Raw genomic sequence first — 17,088 nt, 5'->3', positions numbered from 1 at the left:
TAGTTCCCCACCTCATCGCGACAGGAGGCCTCACATCCTTTGAAAACTCCAGAGGTATGCGGAGATCAGTGCCTCCAAAGGAGACGATGCCTGACTCCTCGTGAAACTTGATAGGAGACCCAGGATTCCTGTGGCACGTGGAAAGGGACCCTTGGTCTCCCGTCTCAGCTGGAGAGGCGTCCCAATTGCCCTGCAAAGCCTCGAGGAGAATCCCGAGTTGTCCCTCGCAACTAGGCAGGAGTCCTGACATGGCTGAACACACACGTGGGTGGAAGGGCCATCCCCGTCGGAACTCGAGAATATACCCCAGGTTCCCGCCGCAACTCGAGAAAAACCCTGAGACTTCCCCCATGCCACGAGATGAGGCCCGATTCCCCTGCACTGCGTGCAGAGCAATTCCGTGTTCCACATCACACATGAAAGGAGCCTTGATTTCCTTGATGGCACTCCAGAGAAACCCCAAGAACACTGTTTCAAGGCTAGAGGGATCCTGAGGTCACTGTAGCAACACGAAAGAGCTCCGTGGGCCAAAAATCAACTCGAGATGAGAGGTTAGTCCCTGGCTTCGACTCCAGAGGAATACCACCTTACCACAAGCACCTCAAGAGGAGGCTTCTCTCAGCTCTAGGTATGTGAGAGGGACCCTGAGTTTGCGGCCTCAAGTGGAATGGACACCGCGATGCCCTGACGCGAAATAAGGCTGGATATCCCTGCAGTGACTTGAATGCAGGCTCGTCTTGCATCTCCCAAGATGACAGGATGTCTGAATCCCCTGTGGAGACCACAGAGAAAGACCTAGTTCCCCACCTCATCGCGACCGGAGGCCTCACATCCTTTGAAAACTCCAGAGGTACGCGGCGATCAGTGCCTCCAAAGGAGACGATGCCTGACTCCTCGTGAAACTTGATAGGAGTCCCAGGATTCCTGTGGCACGTGGAAAGGGACACTTGGTCTCCCGCCTCAGCTGGAGAGGCGTCCCAATTGCCTTGCCAAGCCTCGAGGAGAATCCCGAGTTGTGTCTCGCAACTAGGCAGGAGTCCTGACGTGGCTGAACAAACACGTGGGTGGAAGGGCCATCCCCGTCGTAACTCGAGAATATACCCCAGGTTCCCGCCGCAACTCGAGAAAAACCATGAGACTTCCGCCTCGATGCGAGATGAGGCCCGATTCCCCTGTACTGCGTGCAGAGCAATTCCGTCTTGCACATCACACATGAAAGGAGCCTTGATTTCCTTGATGGCACTCCAGAGAAACCCCAAGAACACTGTTTCAAGGCTAGAGGGATCCTGAGGTCACTGTAGCAACACGAAAGAACTCTGTGGACCAAAAATCAACTCGAAAAGAGAGGTTAGTCCCTGGATTCGTCTCCAGAGGAATACCACCTTACCACAAGCACCTCAAGAGGAGGCTTCTCTCAGCTCTAGGTATGTGAGAGGGACCCTGAGTTTGCGGCCTCAAGTGGAATGGACACCGCGATGCCCTGACTCGAAATAAGGCCGGATATCCCTGCAGTGACTGGAATGCAGGCTCGTCTTGCATCTCCCAAGACGAAAGGGTGTCTGAATCCCCTGTGGAGACCACAGCGAAAGACCTAGTTCCCCACCTCATCGCGACAGGAGGCCTCACATCCTTTGAAAACTCCAGAGGTATGCGGAGATCAGTGCCTCCAAAGGAGACGATGCCTGACTCCTCGTGAAACTTGATAGGAGACCCAGGATTCCTGTGGCACGTGGAAAGGGACCCTTGGTCTCCCGTCTCAGCTGGAGAGGCGTCCCAATTGCCCTGCAAAGCCTCGAGGAGAATCCCGAGTTGTCCCTCGCAACTAGGCAGGAGTCCTGACATGGCTGAACACACACGTGGGTGGAAGGGCCATCCCCGTCGGAACTCGAGAATATACCCCAGGTTCCCGCCGCAACTCGAGAAAAACCCTGAGACTTCCCCCATGCCACGAGATGAGGCCCGATTCCCCTGCACTGCGTGCAGAGCAATTCCGTGTTCCACATCACACATGAAAGGAGCCTTGATTTCCTTGATGGCACTCCAGAGAAACCCCAAGAACACTGTTTCAAGGCTAGAGGGATCCTGAGGTCACTGTAGCAACACGAAAGAGCTCCGTGGGCCAAAAATCAACTCGAGATGAGAGGTTAGTCCCTGGCTTCGACTCCAGAGGAATACCACCTTACCACAAGCACCTCAAGAGGAGGCTTCTCTCAGCTCTAGGTATGTGAGAGGGACCCTGAGTTTGCGGCCTCAAGTGGAATGGACACCGCGATGCCCTGACGCGAAATAAGGCTGGATATCCCTGCAGTGACTTGAATGCAGGCTCGTCTTGCATCTCCCAAGATGACAGGATGTCTGAATCCCCTGTGGAGACCACAGAGAAAGACCTAGTTCCCCACCTCATCGCGACCGGAGGCCTCACATCCTTTGAAAACTCCAGAGGTACGCGGCGATCAGTGCCTCCAAAGGAGACGATGCCTGACTCCTCGTGAAACTTGATAGGAGTCCCAGGATTCCTGTGGCACGTGGAAAGGGACACTTGGTCTCCCGCCTCAGCTGGAGAGGCGTCCCAATTGCCTTGCCAAGCCTCGAGGAGAATCCCGAGTTGTGTCTCGCAACTAGGCAGGAGTCCTGACGTGGCTGAACAAACACGTGGGTGGAAGGGCCATCCCCGTCGTAACTCGAGAATATACCCCAGGTTCCCGCCGCAACTCGAGAAAAACCATGAGACTTCCGCCTCGATGCGAGATGAGGCCCGATTCCCCTGTACTGCGTGCAGAGCAATTCCGTCTTGCACATCACACATGAAAGGAGCCTTGATTTCCTTGATGGCACTCCAGAGAAACCCCAAGAACACTGTTTCAAGGCTAGAGGGATCCTGAGGTCACTGTAGCAACACGAAAGAACTCTGTGGACCAAAAATCTACTCGAAAAGAGAGGTTAGTCCCTGGATTCGTCTCCAGAGGAATACCACCTTACCACAAGCACCTCAAGAGGAGGCTTCTCTCAGCTCTAGGTATGTGAGAGGGACCCTGAGTTTGCGGCCTCAAGTGGAATGGACACCGCGATGCCCTGACGCGAGATAAGGCTGGATATCCCTGCAGTGACTTGAATGCAGGCTCGTCTTGCATCTCCCAAGATGAAAGGATGTCTGAATCCCCTGTGGAGACCACAGAGAAAGACCTAGTTCCCCACCTCATCGCGACCGGAGGCCTCACATCCTTTGAAAACTCCAGAGGTAGGCGGAGATCAGTGCCTCCAAAGGAGACGATGCCTGACTCCTCGTGAAACTTGATAGGAGTCCCAGGATTCCTGTGGCACGTGGAAAGGGACCCTTGGTCTCCCACCTCAGCTGGAGAGGCGTCCCAATTGCCTTGCCAAGCCTCGAGGAGAATCCCGAGTTGTGTCTCGCAACTAGGCAAGAGTCCTGACGTGGCTGAACAAACACGTGTGTGGAAGGGCCCTCCCTGTCGTAACTCGAGAATATACCCCAGGTTCCCGCCGCAACTCGAGAAAAACCATGAGACTTCCCCCTCGCCGCGAGATGAGGCCCGATTTCCCTGCACTGCGTGCAGAGCAATTTTGTGTTGCACATCACACATGAAAGGAGCCTTGATTTCCTTGATGGCACTCCAGAGAAACCCCAAGAACACTGTTTCAAGGCTAGAGGGATCCTGAGGTCACTGTAGCAACACGAAAGAGCTCCGTGGACCAAAAATCAACTCGAGATGAGAGGTTAGTCCCTGGCTTCGATTCCAGAGGAATATCACCTTACCACAAGCACCTCAAGAGGAGGCTTCTCTCAGCTCTAGGTATGTGAGAGGGACCCTGAGTTTGCGGCCTCAAGTGGAATGGACACCGTGATGCCCTGACTCGAAATAAGGCCGGATATCCCTGCAGTGACTGGAATGCAGGCTCGTCTTGCATCTCCCAAGACGAAAGGGTGTCTGAATCCCCTGTGGAGACGACAGAGAAAGACCTAGTTTCCCACCTCATCGTGACAGGAGGCCTCAAAATCTTTGAAAACTCCAGAGGTACGCGGAGATCAGTGCCTCCAAAGGAGACGATGCCTGACTCCTCGTGAAACTTGATAGGAGACCCAGGATTCCTTTGGCACGTGGAAAGGGACCCTTGGTCTCCCGCCTCAGCTGGAGAGGCGTTCCAATTGCCCTGCCAAGCCTCGAGGAGAATCCAGAGTTGTCCCTCGCAACTAGGCAGGAGTCCTGTCGTGGCTGAACAAACACGTGGGTGGAAGGGCCATCACCGTCGTAACTCGAGAATATACCCCAGGTTCCCGCCGCAACTCGAGAAAAACCATGAGACTTCCCCCTCGATGCGAGATGAGGCCCGATTCCCCTGTACTGCGTGCAGAGCAATTACGTCTTGCACATCACACATGAAAGGAGCCTTGATTTCCTTGATGGCACTCCAGAGAAACCCCAAGAACACTGTTTCAAGGATAGAGGGATCCTGAGGTCACTGTAGCAACACGAAAGAACTCTGTGAAGCAAAAATCAACTCGAGATGAGAGGTTAGTCCCTGGATTCGTCTCCAGAGGAATACCACCTTACCACAAGCACCTCAAGAGGAGGCTTCTCTCAGCTCTAGGTATGTGAGAGGGACCCTGAGTTTGCGGCCTCAAGTGGAATGGACACCGCGATGCCCTGACTCGAAATAAGGCCGGATATCCCTGCAGTGACTTGAATGCAGGCTCGTCTTCCATCTCCTAAGATGAAAGGATGTCTGAATCCCCTGTGGAGACCACAGAGAAAGACCTAGTTCCCCACCTCATCGCGACCGGAGGCCTCACATCCTTTGAAAACTCCAGAGGTACGCGGAGATCAGTGCCTCCAAAGGAGACGATGCCTGACTCCTCGTGAAACTTGATAGGAGTCCCAGGATTCCTGTGGCACGTGGAAAGGGAACCTTGGTCTCCCGCCTCAGCTGGAGAGGCGTCCCAATTTCCTTGCCAAGCCTCGAGGAGAATCCCAGGTTGTGTCTCGCAACTAGGCAAGAGTCCTGACGTGGCTGAACAAACACGTGTGTGGAAGGGCCATCCCCGTCCTAACTCGAGAATATACCCCAGGTACCCGCCGCAACTCGAGAAAAACCATGAGACTTCCCCCTCGATGCGAGATGAGGCCCGATTCCCCTGCACTGCGTGCAGAGCAATTCCGTGTTGCACATCACACATGAAAGGAGCCTTGATTTCCTTGATGGCACTCCAGAGAAACCCCAAGAACACTGTTTCAAGGCTAGAGGGATCCTGAGGTCACTGTAGCAACACGAAAGAGCTCCGTGGACCAAGAATCAACACGAGATGAGAGGTTAGTCCCTGGCTTCGACTCCTGAGGAATACCACCTTACCACAAGCACCTCAAGAGGAGGCTTCTCTCAGCTCTAGGTATGTGAGAGGGACCCTGAGTTTGCGGCCTCAAGTGGAATGGACACCGCGATGCCCTGACTCGAAATAAGGCCGGATATCCCTGCAGTGACTTCAATGCAGGCTCGTCTTGCATTTCCCAAGACGAAAGGATGTCTGAATCCCCTGTGGAGACCACAGAGAAAGACCTAGTTCCCCACCTCATCGCGACCGGAGGCCTCACATCCTTTGAAAACTCCAGAGGTACGCGGAGATCAGTGCCTCCAAAGGAGACGATGCCTGACTCCTCGTGAAACTTGATAGCAGTCCCAGGATTCTTGTGGCACGTGGAAAGGGACCCTTGGTCTCCCGCCTCAGCTGGAGAGGCGTTCCAATTGCCCTGCCAAGCCTCGAGGAGAATCCAGAGTTGTCCCTCGCAACTAGGCAGGAGTCCTGACGTGGCTGAACAAACACGTGGGTGGAAGGGCCATCCCCGTCGTAACTCGAGAATATACCCCAGGTTCCCGCCGCAACTCGAGAAAAACCATGAGACTTCCCCCTCGATGCGAGAAGAGGCCCGATTCCCCTGTACTGCGTGCAGAGCAATTCCGTCTTGCACATCACACATGAAAGGAGCCTTGATTTCCTTGATGGCACTCCAGAGAAACCCCAAGAACACTGTTTCAAGGATAGAGGAATCCTGAGGTCACTGTAGCAATACGAAAGAACTCTGTGGACCAAAAATCAACTCGAAAAGAGAGGTTAGTCCCTGGATTCGTCTCCAGAGGAATACCACCTTACCACAAGCACCTCAAGAGGAGGCTTCTCTCAGCTCTAGGTATGTGAGAGGGACCCTGAGTTTGCGGCCTCAAGTGGAATGGACACCGCGATGCCCTGACTCGAAATGAGGCCGGATATCCCTGCAGTGACTTGAATGCAGGCTCGTCTTGCATCTCCCAGGACGAAAGGATGTCTGAATCCCCTGTGGAAAGCACAGAGAAAGACTTAGTTCCCCACCTCATCGCGACCGATAGCCTCACATCCTTTGAAAACTCCAGAGGTACGCGGAGATCAGTGCCTCCAAAGGAGACGATGCCTGACTCCTCGTGAAACTTGATAGGAGTCCCAGGATTCCTGTCGCACTTGGAAAGGGACACTTGGTCTCCCGCCTCAGCTGGAGAGGCGTCCAAATTGCCATGCCAAGCCTCGAGGAGAATCCAGAGTTGTCCCTCGCAACTAGGCAGGAGTCCTGACGTCGCTGAAGAAACACGTGGGTGGAAGGGCCATCCCCGTCGTAACTCGAGAATATACCCCAGGTTCCCACAGCAACTCGAGAAAAACCATGAGACTTCCCCCTCGCCGCGAGATGAGGCCCGATTCCCCTGCACTGCGTGCAGAGCAATTCCGTGTTGCACATCACACATGAAAGGAGCCTTGATTTCCTTGATGGCACTCCAGAGAAACCCCAAGAACACTGTTTCATGGCTAGAGGGATCCTGAGGTCACTGTAGCAACACGAAAGAGCTCCGTGGGCCAAAAATCAACTCGAGATGAGAGGTTAGTCCCTGGCTTCGACTCCAGAGGAATACCACCTTACCACAAGCACCTCAAGAGGAGGCTTCTCTCAGCTCTAGGTATGTGAGAGGGACCCTGAGTTTGCGGCCTCAAGTGGAATGGACACCGCGATGCTCTGACGCGAAATAAGGCTGGATATCCCTGCAGTGACTTGAATGCAGGCTCGTCTTGCATCTCCCAAGATGAAAGGATGTCTGAATCCCCTGTGGAGACCACATAGAAAGACCTAGTTCCCCACCTCATCGCGACCGGAGGCCTCACATCCTTTGAAAACTCCAGAGGTACGCGGAGATCAGTGCCTCCAAAGGAGACGATGCCTGACTCCTCGTGAAACTTGATAGGAGACCCAGGATTCCTGTGGCACGTGGAAAGGGACCCTTGGTCTCCCGCCTCAGCTGGAGAGGCGTCCCAATTGCCTTGCCAAGCCTCGAGGTGAATCCCGAGTTGTGTCTCGCAACTAGGCAAGAGTCCTGACGTGGCTGAACAAACACGTGTGTGGAAGGGCCATCCCCGTCGTAACTCGAGAATATACCCCAGGTTCCCGCCGCAACTCGAGAAAAACCATGAGACTTCCCCCTCGCCGCGAGATGAGGCCCGATTCCCCTGCACTGCGTGCAGAGCAATTCTGTGTTGCACATCACACATGAAAGGAGACTTGATTTCCTTCATGGCACTCCAGAGAAACCCTAAGAACACTGTTTCAAGGCTAGAGGGATCCTGAGGTCACTGTAGCAACACGAAAGAGCTCCGTGGACCAAAAATCAACTCGAGATGAGAGGTTAGTCCCTGGCTTCGACTCCAGAGGAATAGCACCTTACCACAAGCACCTCAAGAGGAGGCTTCTCTCAGCTCTAGGTATGTGAGAGGGACCCTGAGTTTGTGGCCTCAAGTGGAATGGACACCGCGATGCCCTGACTCGAAATAAGGCCGGATATCCCTGCAGTGACTGGAATGCAGGCTCGTCTTGCATCTCCCAAGACGAAAGGGTGTCTGAATCCCCTGTGGAGACCACAGCGAAAGACCTAGTTCCCCACCTCATCGCGACAGGAGGCCTCACATCCTTTGAAAACTCCAGAGGTATGCGGAGATCAGTGCCTCCAAAGGAGACGATGCCTGACTCCTCGTGAAACTTGATAGGAGACCCAGGATTCCTGTGGCACGTGGAAAGGGACCCTTGGTCTCCCGTCTCAGCTGGAGAGGCGTCCCAATTGCCCTGCAAAGCCTCGAGGAGAATCCCGAGTTGTCCCTCGCAACTAGGCAGGAGTCCTGACATGGCTGAACACACACGTGGGTGGAAGGGCCATCCCCGTCGGAACTCGAGAATATACCCCAGGTTCCCGCCGCAACTCGAGAAAAACCCTGAGACTTCCCCCATGCCACGAGATGAGGCCCGATTCCCCTGCACTGCGTGCAGAGCAATTCCGTGTTCCACATCACACATGAAAGGAGCCTTGATTTCCTTGATGGCACTCCAGAGAAACCCCAAGAACACTGTTTCAAGGCTAGAGGGATCCTGAGGTCACTGTAGCAACACGAAAGAGCTCCGTGGGCCAAAAATCAACTCGAGATGAGAGGTTAGTCCCTGGCTTCGACTCCAGAGGAATACCACCTTACCACAAGCACCTCAAGAGGAGGCTTCTCTCAGCTCTAGGTATGTGAGAGGGACCCTGAGTTTGCGGCCTCAAGTGGAATGGACACCGCGATGCCCTGACGCGAAATAAGGCTGGATATCCCTGCAGTGACTTGAATGCAGGCTCGTCTTGCATCTCCCAAGATGACAGGATGTCTGAATCCCCTGTGGAGACCACAGAGAAAGACCTAGTTCCCCACCTCATCGCGACCGGAGGCCTCACATCCTTTGAAAACTCCAGAGGTACGCGGCGATCAGTGCCTCCAAAGGAGACGATGCCTGACTCCTCGTGAAACTTGATAGGAGTCCCAGGATTCCTGTGGCACGTGGAAAGGGACACTTGGTCTCCCGCCTCAGCTGGAGAGGCGTCCCAATTGCCTTGCCAAGCCTCGAGGAGAATCCCGAGTTGTGTCTCGCAACTAGGCAGGAGTCCTGACGTGGCTGAACAAACACGTGGGTGGAAGGGCCATCCCCGTCGTAACTCGAGAATATACCCCAGGTTCCCGCCGCAACTCGAGAAAAACCATGAGACTTCCGCCTCGATGCGAGATGAGGCCCGATTCCCCTGTACTGCGTGCAGAGCAATTCCGTCTTGCACATCACACATGAAAGGAGCCTTGATTTCCTTGATGGCACTCCAGAGAAACCCCAAGAACACTGTTTCAAGGCTAGAGGGATCCTGAGGTCACTGTAGCAACACGAAAGAACTCTGTGGACCAAAAATCTACTCGAAAAGAGAGGTTAGTCCCTGGATTCGTCTCCAGAGGAATACCACCTTACCACAAGCACCTCAAGAGGAGGCTTCTCTCAGCTCTAGGTATGTGAGAGGGACCCTGAGTTTGCGGCCTCAAGTGGAATGGACACCGCGATGCCCTGACTCGAAATAAGGCCGGATATCCCTGCAGTGACTGGAATGCAGGCTCGTCTTGCATCTCCCAAGACGAAAGGGTGTCTGAATCCCCTGTGGAGACCACAGCGAAAGACCTAGTTCCCCACCTCATCGCGACAGGAGGCCTCACATCCTTTGAAAACTCCAGAGGTATGCGGAGATCAGTGCCTCCAAAGGAGACGATGCCTGACTCCTCGTGAAACTTGATAGGAGACCCAGGATTCCTGTGGCACGTGGAAAGGGACCCTTGGTCTCCCGTCTCAGCTGGAGAGGCGTCCCAATTGCCCTGCAAAGCCTCGAGGAGAATCCCGAGTTGTCCCTCGCAACTAGGCAGGAGTCCTGACATGGCTGAACACACACGTGGGTGGAAGGGCCATCCCCGTCGGAACTCGAGAATATACCCCAGGTTCCCGCCGCAACTCGAGAAAAACCCTGAGACTTCCCCCATGCCACGAGATGAGGCCCGATTCCCCTGCACTGCGTGCAGAGCAATTCCGTGTTCCACATCACACATGAAAGGAGCCTTGATTTCCTTGATGGCACTCCAGAGAAACCCCAAGAACACTGTTTCAAGGCTAGAGGGATCCTGAGGTCACTGTAGCAACACGAAAGAGCTCCGTGGGCCAAAAATCAACTCGAGATGAGAGGTTAGTCCCTGGCTTCGACTCCAGAGGAATACCACCTTACCACAAGCACCTCAAGAGGAGGCTTCTCTCAGCTCTAGGTATGTGAGAGGGACCCTGAGTTTGCGGCCTCAAGTGGAATGGACACCGCGATGCCCTGACGCGAAATAAGGCTGGATATCCCTGCAGTGACTTGAATGCAGGCTCGTCTTGCATCTCCCAAGATGACAGGATGTCTGAATCCCCTGTGGAGACCACAGAGAAAGACCTAGTTCCCCACCTCATCGCGACCGGAGGCCTCACATCCTTTGAAAACTCCAGAGGTACGCGGCGATCAGTGCCTCCAAAGGAGACGATGCCTGACTCCTCGTGAAACTTGATAGGAGTCCCAGGATTCCTGTGGCACGTGGAAAGGGACACTTGGTCTCCCGCCTCAGCTGGAGAGGCGTCCCAATTGCCTTGCCAAGCCTCGAGGAGAATCCCGAGTTGTGTCTCGCAACTAGGCAGGAGTCCTGACGTGGCTGAACAAACACGTGGGTGGAAGGGCCATCCCCGTCGTAACTCGAGAATATACCCCAGGTTCCCGCCGCAACTCGAGAAAAACCATGAGACTTCCGCCTCGATGCGAGATGAGGCCCGATTCCCCTGTACTGCGTGCAGAGCAATTCCGTCTTGCACATCACACATGAAAGGAGCCTTGATTTCCTTGATGGCACTCCAGAGAAACCCCAAGAACACTGTTTCAAGGCTAGAGGGATCCTGAGGTCACTGTAGCAACACGAAAGAACTCTGTGGACCAAAAATCTACTCGAAAAGAGAGGTTAGTCCCTGGATTCGTCTCCAGAGGAATACCACCTTACCACAAGCACCTCAAGAGGAGGCTTCTCTCAGCTCTAGGTATGTGAGAGGGACCCTGAGTTTGCGGCCTCAAGTGGAATGGACACCGCGATGCCCTGACGCGAGATAAGGCTGGATATCCCTGCAGTGACTTGAATGCAGGCTCGTCTTGCATCTCCCAAGATGAAAGGATGTCTGAATCCCCTGTGGAGACCACAGAGAAAGACCTAGTTCCCCACCTCATCGCGACCGGAGGCCTCACATCCTTTGAAAACTCCAGAGGTAGGCGGAGATCAGTGCCTCCAAAGGAGACGATGCCTGACTCCTCGTGAAACTTGATAGGAGTCCCAGGATTCCTGTGGCACGTGGAAAGGGACCCTTGGTCTCCCACCTCAGCTGGAGAGGCGTCCCAATTGCCTTGCCAAGCCTCGAGGAGAATCCCGAGTTGTGTCTCGCAACTAGGCAAGAGTCCTGACGTGGCTGAACAAACACGTGTGTGGAAGGGCCCTCCCTGTCGTAACTCGAGAATATACCCCAGGTTCCCGCCGCAACTCGAGAAAAACCATGAGACTTCCCCCTCGCCGCGAGATGAGGCCCGATTTCCCTGCACTGCGTGCAGAGCAATTTTGTGTTGCACATCACACATGAAAGGAGCCTTGATTTCCTTGATGGCACTCCAGAGAAACCCCAAGAACACTGTTTCAAGGCTAGAGGGATCCTGAGGTCACTGTAGCAACACGAAAGAGCTCCGTGGACCAAAAATCAACTCGAGATGAGAGGTTAGTCCCTGGCTTCGATTCCAGAGGAATATCACCTTACCACAAGCACCTCAAGAGGAGGCTTCTCTCAGCTCTAGGTATGTGAGAGGGACCCTGAGTTTGCGGCCTCAAGTGGAATGGACACCGTGATGCCCTGACTCGAAATAAGGCCGGATATCCCTGCAGTGACTGGAATGCAGGCTCGTCTTGCATCTCCCAAGACGAAAGGGTGTCTGAATCCCCTGTGGAGACGACAGAGAAAGACCTAGTTTCCCACCTCATCGTGACAGGAGGCCTCAAAATCTTTGAAAACTCCAGAGGTACGCGGAGATCAGTGCCTCCAAAGGAGACGATGCCTGACTCCTCGTGAAACTTGATAGGAGACCCAGGATTCCTTTGGCACGTGGAAAGGGACCCTTGGTCTCCCGCCTCAGCTGGAGAGGCGTTCCAATTGCCCTGCCAAGCCTCGAGGAGAATCCAGAGTTGTCCCTCGCAACTAGGCAGGAGTCCTGTCGTGGCTGAACAAACACGTGGGTGGAAGGGCCATCACCGTCGTAACTCGAGAATATACCCCAGGTTCCCGCCGCAACTCGAGAAAAACCATGAGACTTCCCCCTCGATGCGAGATGAGGCCCGATTCCCCTGTACTGCGTGCAGAGCAATTACGTCTTGCACATCACACATGAAAGGAGCCTTGATTTCCTTGATGGCACTCCAGAGAAACCCCAAGAACACTGTTTCAAGGATAGAGGGATCCTGAGGTCACTGTAGCAACACGAAAGAACTCTGTGAAGCAAAAATCAACTCGAGATGAGAGGTTAGTCCCTGGATTCGTCTCCAGAGGAATACCACCTTACCACAAGCACCTCAAGAGGAGGCTTCTCTCAGCTCTAGGTATGTGAGAGGGACCCTGAGTTTGCGGCCTCAAGTGGAATGGACACCGCGATGCCCTGACTCGAAATAAGGCCGGATATCCCTGCAGTGACTTGAATGCAGGCTCGTCTTCCATCTCCTAAGATGAAAGGATGTCTGAATCCCCTGTGGAGACCACAGAGAAAGACCTAGTTCCCCACCTCATCGCGACCGGAGGCCTCACATCCTTTGAAAACTCCAGAGGTACGCGGAGATCAGTGCCTCCAAAGGAGACGATGCCTGACTCCTCGTGAAACTTGATAGGAGTCCCAGGATTCCTGTGGCACGTGGAAAGGGAACCTTGGTCTCCCGCCTCAGCTGGAGAGGCGTCCCAATTTCCTTGCCAAGCCTCGAGGAGAATCCCAGGTTGTGTCTCGCAACTAGGCAAGAGTCCTGACGTGGCTGAACAAACACGTGTGTGGAAGGGCCATCCCCGTCGTAACTCGAGAATATACCCCAGGTACCCGCCGCAACTCGAGAAAAACCATGAGACTTCCCCCTCGATGCGAGATGAGGCCCGATTCCCCTGCACTGCGTGCAGAGCAATTCCGTGTTGCACATCACACATGAAAGGAGCCTTGATTTCCTTGATGGCACTCCAGAGAAACCCCAAGAACACTGTTTCAAGGCTAGAGGGATCCTGAGGTCACTGTAGCAACACGAAAGAGCTCCGTGGACCAAGAATCAACACGAGATGAGAGGTTAGTCCCTGGCTTCGACTTCTGAGGAATACCACCTTACCACAAGCACCTCAAGAGGAGGCTTCTCTCAGCTCTAGGTATGTGAGAGGGACCCTGAGTTTGTGGCCTCAAGTGGAATGGACACCGCGATGCCCTGACTCGAAATAAGGCCGGATATCCCTGCAGTGACTTGAATGCAGGCTCGTCATGCATCTCCCAAGAAGAAAGGATGTCTGAATCCCCTGTGGAGACCACAGAGAAAGACCTAGTTCCCCACCTCATCGCGACCGGAGGCCTCACATCCTTTGAAAACTCCAGAGGTACGCGGAGATCAGTGCCTCCAAAGGAGACGATGCCTGACTCCTCGTGAAACTTGATAGGAGTCCCAGGATTCCTGTGGCACGTGGAAAGGGACCCTTGGTCTCCCGCCTCAGCTGGAGAGGCGTTCCAATTGCCCTGCCAAGCCTCGAGGAGAATCCAGAGTTGTCCCTCGCAACTAGGCAGGAGTCCTGACGTCGCTGAAGAAACACGTGGGTGGAAGGGCCATCCCCGTCGTAACTCGAGAATATACCCCAGGTTCCCGCCGCAACTCGAGAAAAACCATGAGACTTCCCCCTCGATGCGAGATGAGGCCCGATTCCCCTGTACTGCGTGCAGAGCAATTCCGTCTTGCACATCACACATGAAAGGAGCTTTGATTTCCTTGATGGCACTCCAGAGAAACCCCAAGAACACTGTTTCAAGGCTAGAGGGATCCTGAGGTCACTGTAGCAACACGAAAGAGCTCCGTGGGCCAAAAATCAACTCGAGATGAGAGGTTAGTCCATGGCTTCGACTCCAGAGGAATACCACCTTACCAGAAGCACCTCAAGAGGAGGCTTCTCTCAGCTCTAGCTATGTGAGAGGGACCCTGAGTTTGCGGCCTCAAGTGGAATGGACACCGCGATGCCCTGACGCGAGATAAGGCTGGATATCCCTGCAGTGACTTGAATGCAGGCTCGTCTTGCATCTCCCAAGATGAAAGGATGTCTGAATCCCCTGTGGAGACCACAGAGAAAGACCTAGTTCCCCACCTCATCGCGACCGGAGGCCTTACATCCTTTGAAAACTCCAGAGGTAGGCGGAGATCAGTGCCTCCAAAGGAGACGATGCCTGACTCCTCGTGAAACTTGATAGGAGTCCCAGGATTCCTGTGGCACGTGGAAAGGGACCCTTGGTCTCCCGCCTCAGCTGGAGAGGCGTCCCAATTGCCTTGCCAAGCCTCGAGGAGAATCCCGAGTTGTGTCTCGCAACTAGGCAAGAGTCCTGACGTGGCTGAACAAACACGTGTGTGGAAGGGCCCTCCCTGTCGTAACTCGAGAATATACCCCAGGTTCCCGCCGCAACTCGAGAAAAACCATGAGACTTCCCCCTCGCCGCGAGATGAGGCCCGATTTCCCTGCACTGCGTGCAGAGCAATTTTGTGTTGCACATCACACATGAAAGGAGCCTTGATTTCCTTGATGGCACTCCAGAGAAACCCCAAGAACACTGTTTCAAGGCTAGAGGGATCCTGAGGTCACTGTAGCAACACGAAAGAGCTCCGTGGACCAAAAATCAACTCGAGATGAGAGGTTAGTCCCTGGCTTCGATTCCAGAGGAATATCACCTTACCACAAGCACCTCAAGAGGAGGCTTCTCTCAGCTCTAGGTATGTGAGAGGGACCCTGAGTTTGCGGCCTCAAGTGGAATGGACACCGTGATGCCCTGACTCGAAATAAGGCCGGATATCCCTGCAGTGACTGGAATGCAGGCTCGTCTTGCATCTCCCAAGACGAAAGGGTGTCTGAATCCCCTGTGGAGACGACAGAGAAAGACCTAGTTCCCCACCTCATCGTGACAGGAGGCCTCAAAATCTTTGAAAACTCCAGAGGTACGCGGAGATCAGTGCCTCCAAAGGAGACGATGCCTGACTCCTCGTGAAACTTGATAGGAGACCCAGGATTCCTTTGGCACGTGGAAAGGGACACTTGGTCTCCCGCCTCAGCTGGAGAGGCGTTCCAATTGCCCTGCCAAGCCTCGAGGAGAATCCAGAGTTGTCCCTCGCAACTAGGCAGGAGTCCTGTCGTTGCTGAACAAACACGTGGTGGAAGGGCCATCCCCGTCGTAACTCGAGAATATACCCCATGTTCCCGCCGCAACTCGAGAAAAACCATGAGACTTCCCCCTCGATGCGAGATGAGGCCCGATTCCCCTGTACTGCGTGCAGAGCAATTCCGTCTTGCACATCACACATGAAAGGAGCCTTGATTTCCTTGATGGCACTCCAGAGAAACCCCAAGAACACTGTTTCAAGGATAGAGGGATCCTGAGGTCACTGTAGCAACACGAAAGAATTCTGTGAAGCAAAAATCAACTCGAGATGAGAGGTTAGTCCCTGGATTCGTCTCCAGAGGAATACCACCTTACCACAAGCACCTCAAGAGGAGGCTTCTCTCAGCTCTAGGTATGTGAGAGGGACCCTGAGTTTGCGGCCTCAAGTGGAATGGACACCGCGATGCCCTGACTCGAAATAAGGCCAGATATCCCTGCAGTGACTTGAATGCAGGCTCGTCTTGCATCTCCTAAGATGAAAGGATGTCTGAATCCCCTGTGGAGACCACAGAGAAAGACCTAGTTCCCCACCTCATCGCGACCGGAGGCCTCACATCCTTTGAAAACTCCAGAGGTACGCGGAGATCAGTGCCTCCAAAGGAGACGATGCCTGACTCCTCGTGAAACTTGATAGGAGTCCCAGGATTCCTGTGGCACGTGGAAAGGGACCCTTGGTCTCCCGCCTCAGCTGGAGAGGCGTCCCAATTTCCTTGCCAAGCCTCGAGGAGAATCCCAGGTTGTGTCTCGCAACTAGGCAAGAGTCCTGACGTGGCTGAACAAACACGTGTGTGGAAGGGCCATCCCCGTCGTAACTCGAGAATATACCCCATGTACCCGCCGCAACTCGAGAAAAACCATGAGACTTCCCCCTCGCCGCGAGATGAGGCCCGATTCCCCTGCACTGCGTGCAGAGCAATTCCGTGTTGCACATCACACATGAAAGGAGCCTTGATTTCCTTGATGGCACTCCAGAGAAACCCCAAGAACACTGTTTCAAGGCTAAAGGGATCCTGAGGTCACTGTAGCAACACGAAAGAGCTCCGTGGACCAAGAATCAACACGAGATGAGAGGTTAGTCCCTGGCTTCGACTCCTGAGGAATACCACCTTACCACAAGCACCTCAAGAGGAGGCTTCTCTCAGCTCTAGGTATGTGAGAGGGACCCTGAGTTTGTGGCCTCAAGTGGAATGGACACCGCGATGCCCTGACTCGAAATAAGGCCGGATATCCCTGAAGTGACTTCAATGCAGGCTCGTCATGCATCTCCCAAGAAGAAAGGATGTCTGAATCCCCTGTGGAGACCACAGAGAAAGACCTAGTTCCCCACCTCATCGCGACCGGAGGCCTCACATCCTTTGAAAACTCCAGAGGTACGCGGAGATCAGTGCCTCCAAAGGAGACGATGCCTGACTCCTCGTGAAACTTGATAGGAGTCCCAGGATTCTTGTGGCACGTGGAAAGGGACCCTTGGTCTCCCGCCTCAGCTGGAGAGGCGTTCCAATTGCCCTGCCAAGCCTCGAGGAGAATCCAGAGTTGTCCCTCGCAACTAGGCAGGAGTCCTGACGTCGCTGAAGAAACACGTGGGTGGAAGGGCAATCCCCGTCGTAACTCGAGAATATACCCCAGGTTCCCGCCGCAACTCGAGAAAAACCATGAGACTTCCCCCTCGATGCGAGATGAGGCCCGATT

The sequence above is a fragment of the Cervus elaphus genome, chromosome 22, assembly GCF_910594005.1.
Source record: "Cervus elaphus chromosome 22, mCerEla1.1, whole genome shotgun sequence".
In the NCBI taxonomy this organism is placed as follows: Eukaryota; Metazoa; Chordata; class Mammalia; order Artiodactyla; family Cervidae; genus Cervus; species Cervus elaphus.
Note: the sequence above shows the minus strand (reverse complement) of the source record.